Raw genomic sequence first — 7,423 nt, 5'->3', positions numbered from 1 at the left:
TAATTCCTTTCTCCAGAGTTAATTCTGCTTCCTGCAGTAGCCTGCAGTCTCTGCCCCCGACAGCATTTGCAAGGGAGGTACTTGCTAGGGTCTGCTCCCGAAGCTCCCGAAGCTGTAGCTTTGGCTCTGCCACATGAGGGCAAACTTTCCTTTTTGTACCCTCTCTCTGAAAACCTCAAATTTATTTTTTTTTAGCTTTTAGATTACAGGACTCACATTTCTACTTTTTTTTTTTTTCCTTTGCCCAGCAGATTTGAGTATTATTTGGAAACACCAAGGAATGGCTCTTTCTCCTGCCTCTCCTGTTTTTTGCTGGCAACCTCTCTTACCCTTACTATTCTCGCTCTCAATTCACCACAGTTTATAACCTCTTCCGTTGTCCTATTCAGCTCCAGTGTGTTTCAGCTCTGCCAGGTCTTTCGCCACCTCTGGTCTTACAGAATGTTTTTTTTTCATTTATTTTGCTCCTGAGGCTGTGTACTGATGCTCTTGTGACCCCAAAAGTCCCTCTTGGCTTGCTCATCACAGCCCAAGCTAGGGCCAAGAAGGACGGTGAGCCCCTTGGTTTTCTGTGACCTCTCACCCCTCTGTGCCCTGACCATCCCTCTACAGTCAGCAGAGTCACCAGAAACTTGACCAGCTGTAGAGAGCGACTGGATTTCCTTTGGGGTCCTTGGTCATGCACAGCATTGGACCTGCAGATTTTCTCTCTTTGTAGAGAGGAATCCAAATCACTCTTTTGTAAAGGTAGTAATAAAGCCGTTATTTAAAGTGTTTTTCTCAAGTTCAAAGGTGCTTATATTTGTAACTGTATGAGTCTTTACTCTCTTTCTGTACCTGAAATCTGCCTGTTATTTACATTTGTAGTTCGAGGCATATTCTATGTAAGAAAAATGTTCTTGCTTTTATTTTGGGGGATAAAATATCATAAAAATTTACATAAGATGCCAAAACTTCACTCACATCAAAATCCATAATAAGATCTATTTAAATTCCTATTCTAGGCTTATGGTATTGTGGAATAATTAAGTTCATATGTTCATTTGGACTGAATAAACTGCAATACTCTAAGGAAATTCAGTGAGCTTTCCTTCTGCTGGGGAGAACTGAAGGCAAAACCCCGAGCTGTCAAGGACCAGGCAGTGATGGCACCAAATCTGCACTTGGTGCAAGGTCACAGGTTGCACCAAAAGCCACAGAGCATTGCTGTCTCTCATTAGGTGAGGATCCCACCTTGGGGATCTCTTGTTATAGTCTGAATTATTGCAATTTCCCTTCTGCAATTTTGGCATCTGCCAATATAGGCATAGATTGCATAGAAGCTGGGGTCCGCAAGCAGCTGTGTACAAGCGTGTCATTGTGGCTCTGCTCCCACCAACTGCTGTGGCTTCAGGAGTTCATCTGAGTTCAAAGGGACTTGTGTGTGTATAAAACTAGAGACCAGCATGGATTTCAGGGCAATTAGAAAGCTGCCCACAAGGAGAGCTGAAAAAAGTACTTTTTTCTGGCTTGGTTTGGTAAGTGGGAGTTTCGACTGGGGACATTTATGAAGCTGGGATTTTGGTGAATTGGCCAAAATGACCATATGTCTGAAGAGCTATCTGCAAAAAGGTATTAAAATGCATAGGTTTTGTAGCTGAGGGTGCAGTCTGAGCATCTGACCATTCCACTGTAATGACTTTTGTCCTAATAATAACTTAAATGGTTTCCTAAACATTAACTTGAACTTGCTCAAGGGAATGGCCTTTCTTTGCTTACAATAATTTCACATGAAGTACAGCATGCACATTGGAGGGTAACTGAAGTTAATGTCAATTATGAATCACCAATTTCCTGCTCTAAATAGCATATCTTTTCAGCAACTTTGCATACAGCAAACTCCCCTGCAATTTTAAACCAAATTATTTAGCTGAGACTGATTTTCATTTTATGTTTCCTTTTTAAACATCAGATTTTGCACAGGGACTGGCCTTACAAACCTGAGTGGTAGACACATAAATTTGCTTTAATTTTTCATGGCAAATAGTGGAGAAAACATCTTCTCCACTTTGTTTTTTTGCATTTTTACTGCCAGAAATTCACATCATGTGGGTATCGGTAGGAGACTGCAATAAAATAAGGTTGCCATTATTATAGTATCCGGTTGTACCTTGCCATGTCATTTTGGCAGCTCTAAGTGAATTTATGGAAAGGTTTTTGTCATGAAAATTTTATTCAAATCACAGTCCTAACCTGATATTATACTGCAGAAGGCAATGATGCCCTTTTCAGGTAAGTGAAGATACTCCTGCCAACTTAGTGTTTTCTCTCTCTCATGCAAACCATCCTGGAAATGAAGCTATATTTGACCCTCACAGATATGCAAGCTACAAGGAAGCCCTCAGGATCTGACCCATGCTCAGGGAAGCTACTTTACACCACATTTAGACACATTAACCTCAGTTTGTACTCAGAAAAAACAGAGAGGCACAGAGTCCAGTTGTGGCGCTGGATGCTGTCTAGGACTTTCTGACAAATTCCGACCTCTTCAGGAATATGGTGGACAGGAAACAGCAGAAACGTTATTGTTTGTCGTTTGGCATGGTGGGGTAGAATCCAACACTGGTACCCAAGGTGCGCCATATGTCACCCACATGGGGAGGAGGAGATGCTAATGCTGGAGAAACATGGGAGAAATTGCCAGAGACACTACATGTAACCTATATCCCAAGGTCCCAAACTCCCTGTTGGAAACCTGGAGGGCATGATTGTAAGTCATTCGTACAAGAGACTGGAGTTAATACAGACCGCTTCTAGATGTGGTTTGGGGATCCTGTAGAACACATCATAACTGTTCTTTGATATGCAGATAAACATTTGACAGATTACAAGTGTTCATAGAGAGACTTTCTACCTCTATCAGGTGGAATAAATACACTGCAAATTGCATACTGCACATAAGTGTGGTTATCCCACAGTTTGACACAAAACTGTCCCTGAAGCCTTGCAAAAAAGCAAGATCTGTAGCATTGACCTCCTTACAACTATAGATAGCTGGTATGTTATGTATCTACCACATATGTTTGTAAAATAATTTGAAACAACCATAAAGGTGGAATTCATCTGCCCTAACTAAGTCATTCAACATCTGGATGACTAAATCTAAACTACTCACTCTTGGCTCCCTTTGTTATTAATAGAGATAAATAGATACTGTCAAAAGGCAATTCCATCCCTTCAGGCAGTACCTATTTGTGGTTTTTACTGACAATAAAAGGATCCTAGCTAGGACTGAGATATTCAGCTTCAGGAAGGGCAGATAAATCTCACAAGTGTCTGCAGAACTGCTGATACAAATTGGTGAGATTCAGAGAAACACAGTAGTTTTCTTCTTTCTCCATTGGGTATAAATTAGTGGCGAAGGACACCAGAGAGGTGCAGCCGGTCACTCCAAAGGTGATGAGAACAGGGATCATGGTGGCCACAGTCTCCTCTGTGAGAAAGAGACTCTACCTACCAGCAGTCTGAAGGTAGAAAAAAGGACATCTTTACTCTTTTTATTTATGATTTTCTCATAGGATTGAGTTGCCTTTTTGTCTGTCTGCCCTGATGTCAGTGCTAACCTTCCCCTGCCTGACTGCCACCTGTCTCTCTCCCACAGACATGTTCAAGCCACTGTTTGTCCAAGATCTCTTGTTGGTATATTGTTTTCCTTTCCAAGCTCTTCAGCTTGCTTTTTTAAGCATCGATACTCCAATGTCATTTATTCCTTGTAAGCAGCACACCTCAGGGGAGCCCGACCTGACCGACTATTCCTTCTTGCTGAAGGAGCCAGGGGGACACCACCTTCTGGTCCTCCTGCATCCACATTTTCAAGTCAATCTGAAGTCTAGAGTGTAGTCCACAGGCAAGATGTCTTTTTGACTTTTGTCGTAAAATGAATAAGTAAATAATTTAGACCAAATTTTCACTGCCTTCTCCATCTTATTCCCAAGATGAAGGGAGTCTTGCTGTAATATAGGTGCATGTGTAAGGCACTGAATAAACATTTCCAGATACTGTGTCTTAACAACACACATTCATGGATATATATAAACATTGAAAGAAGCAGCCCATCTAAGTCACAGAAGAATATATGTGTTTAAGCATAAAATATCCTTGCAAAATGAATCTGAGATATCATACAATGGGGAGAAAGAAGAAATTAAAAGCATTGAGTGTTGAAACAGACTTTTGTGATAGAAAATAATTCCTCTAAGAATTACGGGTACCTCTTGTCTGCACAAAGTATGATGCTCATTACTGTGGACCATCATTGCACTTTCAGTTCCTTCTACATTCCCAACTACAGAAAGAACACCAATAACCAAGCCCCAAGTACAAACCACCCTTGAACAATTCAGTAATGGCACAAAGGATCATCCTTCCCTGAACTGCATTCTTATAAATCCTACTCCCTCTAACTGCTGGCAAGAATAGTGTGCATGTTATTTTCTGTGCATGAGCATATATCTATGCTTAAGAATTATCTTTGCATGCATACTCCATTTGTGATCTTCGTAGACACAACCAGCACAGATACCAGGTAATGCCTCTTCTGACAGTACATTTGATGGCATGGAGGTCTGTTACTCACTGTCTCAGAATGTAAAAATTGCCTGGGGAAAACTAAAAAATGGCAGCACTGGAAACACCTGCAGATGAAAACAGAAGCTTAATTTTGCTGCAGAAGTCTGAATGCATTTCACAACATGCACATGATGGAGGTGAAATCCTGCTCCTTTGAGGGAGCAACAGGGTGTATGATGATGACAATGAGGCAAACAATTTGGTCCCACTGAACTGCAGGTGATGGTAGTACAATGCTTTTCTGAGGACAAACATGAGTTTTGTAGGTCATACAGTGGTGGAATAAGGAAACCAGGAAATAAGAGTTTCATGCCTGCAATGCATTTCATGAGGATGGAACTAGGCAGGTTGGTAGAACTCCATGAAGAGGTGGATGCATAGAGTTCTTCACCTCTTAAAAAACAGCCTGAGTCATTGAGGGATGGATTTGTCTCACCTAATTTTATCTATTTAAAAAAAATAGATATTTTGTCCAGCTGAGTCAGCAGAATATCTGGCTGTTCACAGAGAGAAAAACTATTATTGATGCTGACCTGAAACTGGTCTGAACTCAAGATAATTTGGGATGGAAACGTCAATTTGCTGCTGGGAAATCCTAAACTTAGTTTTCAGGCAACTACTGTTAAGTGAGATAAACTCCTTTTGAAGGGAACTCAGATCAGATCTGATGGGAGTAGGATACCTTAGGTCTTCTGGAAACCTTATCTAATATCTGGGGTCATCTCAGATGTTTAATCGTCTTTGAAAACTGAGCTCTGAGATCCTGTGCTTTCCACTTTTATTTGTTTCTTTAAAATGACTGGGTTTATGGGTGGGATTAAGTCATAGTGGTTGAGAGAGCCTAAAGATTTATGAACAGCTATGAAAAAGTTATGGGCCATAGTGTTCTTGAGGTGGCTGCAGGCTGCATTTGATGCTTCTCCTATTGTGCTTGTGATAATGTGTAAGTTCATTCAGAAGACCACAAAGAAGAGTGTCACTTTATAACTCACCAGCCTGTGAGGTCAATTAACTTCCAACTAAGTTCCACTTTATGCTAAACATGGCTTTGAAGCTGAAGATAAAAAATTGAAAGCCAATTTTTTTTTAATTTTTTATTTTTAGTCTAACATCTGCAGATTTTCCTCTATTAAGAATCTGTAGCTGTGGCAGCAAACTGCTGAGCACTACTTCTCAAAAATACCACAGTTTGAGGTACTATTGGTAAGTGTTATTTAAAGTATGCTTAGCACCCAGCAAACAATTAGTACAGATATTGCCACCTGTAGATAACACAACAATAAGAAACCTAAGCTGCACCAGTAAAAAACTTAAGCATCATTTCCAGTAAGGACCATGAGTAGGATATCTACTGTTTCCTGGATAATTTAATCCAGGACCTACTTAGCCAGGCCTTTGTCTCTTGCACATGGCAAGCCTTTAGTGAAAGCAACTAGAATATGTGAGCCACTCTCTTGCCCATGGAAAAAGAGAGACAACCTGGTAGTATAATCAGCAAAGGGCCGATAGCTTCAATTTTAAAAGATGGTGTTTCCTAAATTAAAAAACATTGCTGTGTGTAGTCTGTATGTTTAAGGGAAGTGTAGTGCCAGACATTTCAGCTTGCAGTTACAGCAAGGCAAGGATGCTGGTGAGCTCTGCCACAATCCACCCTGGGTGGCTGTAGTAGCATCTTCAAGGGAAGCAGAGAGGGGGTACACATATGGTTGGTGAGAGAAATCCAGGATTGACTTAAGAGGCAAAACAATATAAACACTGAATATGAGGGGGAAAATATTTGTCAAAACTCACATCCTGAGAATCTGGGTCCTAAGTGAATCATTTGTTTATCCCACCACCAACCCTGGCTCTGCAGCAAAGCAAGCCAAAGAACGTCTCCCTTATTGTTTCCATGATGCTTAATCATCTACTAGCCATTCCCCTTTTAGATTATTCTATTTTTAAGTTATAATTTCCATCTGTTCTTTGATCTTATACCACATAAGACATTTAGCTAATAACATCATCCATCAAATACCAACTTTCCTTTAGAGTTCAAATGCAATTGACACAGGACCCTGTCCATCTGCTGGACAGTGCCTCTGAACAGATCCAGCTTGTGAATGACCAGCTATGTTGCCTGTTTTTTAATTAAGCAGATAAGGTCTGTGTTTCCCATGATGCCACAGGACAGCTACGGGGCACTCCAAAGGGAAATGTGGAGATGAGAAGAGCATTTGGTGCATCCAGAGCTGTAATGTGCTTGTTATAAGTGGGATTTTTGAGTGGATGGAGTCTGCTTTCAGCCCCTCGGTTTGTTTTTGTTTTTATTTGCATAAACCCACAGTATTTATATAAAAGGTTTGAATAATAACAATTTTCAAACTCGGCATTCTTCAGAGGAAGGTGAGTAAAGCAGAAAGATGATGTTTGCTTCTGTGAGCAAACTTTTGAATTTATTTGAGAGAAACTTTAGCATTTCAGGGCAGGTTATCTGAAGCACCAGAATTGCATATTTGCAGACAAGTATTTACACAGAAAATGCTTGTCTGCCTACCCAACTGGAGAGCCAGGGGTGATTTAGGTGACCAATTGTAGTAAAGCAGCACTGCTTGAATTAAGGGTATCTGAGATCAATTGCAGTCAGAAAAATGTTAAGAAAAACCTGCCAGGAAAAAAGGAGCTTAGTGAGCAAACCAAGGAAAAGGTAGTTTCTCAATGGATATTTTCCAAGTGCAGTGGATATAAATTTTTTTAAATTGTTACTTTCAGATTCTTCACTTAGCTCTGTTACCTTGCTTCTCAGTGGTTTGCTTTATCTTGCACACAGTGCATT

This window comes from Pezoporus occidentalis, unplaced genomic scaffold, assembly GCF_034315485.1.
Source record: "Pezoporus occidentalis ecotype Australia unplaced genomic scaffold, CSIRO_AGI_Poc_V1 ctg272, whole genome shotgun sequence".
Classification (NCBI taxonomy): Eukaryota; Metazoa; Chordata; class Aves; order Psittaciformes; family Psittacidae; genus Pezoporus; species Pezoporus occidentalis.
The sequence above is the reverse complement of the archived record's forward strand: the minus strand, read 5'-3'. Positions refer to the sequence as shown.